Source organism: Centruroides sculpturatus, unplaced genomic scaffold (genome assembly GCF_000671375.1).
Source record: "Centruroides sculpturatus isolate CEXI.00-Female unplaced genomic scaffold, Cexi_2.0 scaffold533, whole genome shotgun sequence".
NCBI lineage: Eukaryota > Metazoa > Arthropoda > Arachnida > Scorpiones > Buthidae > Centruroides > Centruroides sculpturatus.
In genome coordinates, this window is record NW_019384875.1 from 362196 (window position 1) to 362808 (window position 613).

Here is a 613-nt window from a genome sequence, read left to right on the forward strand (position 1 = left end):
ACGTAAAAATTCTCTAATTAGTCTGGAAACGGGGGACCTAATTCTTGCATTCTGTGAAAACGGGGGACCTAATTCTTGCATTCTGTGAAAACGGGTAAGATTGGCTATAATGTAATTATCTTAATCTTCACTATCGTTACTTTTTGCCCAGCGAAGCGGGTCCTTGCAGCTAGATTCTAGATTACTGTACTTAGAAAAACAGTCTTTTATATATATAAAAAAAACTATATTACATACAAATAAAAACCCAGCGAAGCGGGTCCTTGCAGCTAGTTTATAATATAATTCTAAAAAATCTTTTTAGTTTTTCAATATAATGAGCAAGAAAAGAGAATGCGAGTTCAACGATAATCTAAAAGCGAATTTCCGTTTATTTCAAAAACCAAAAGCGATCACATCGTAAAATGTGAGAAATGTTATGGTAAATTTTCTTTTTCGCACGGCGAGAAGAACGATATTTCAAAGCATAGAAGTTATTTAAATATTGCTGCGTCTTCCTGGAAAATACAGGACTTTTTCGAAAAACAACTTATGGGGACGAAGAAAAGCAATTAGCATTGGTAGAAGAACTTATGCCTATTCATGCTGTTAATCACAATCATAGTTTGGGTCA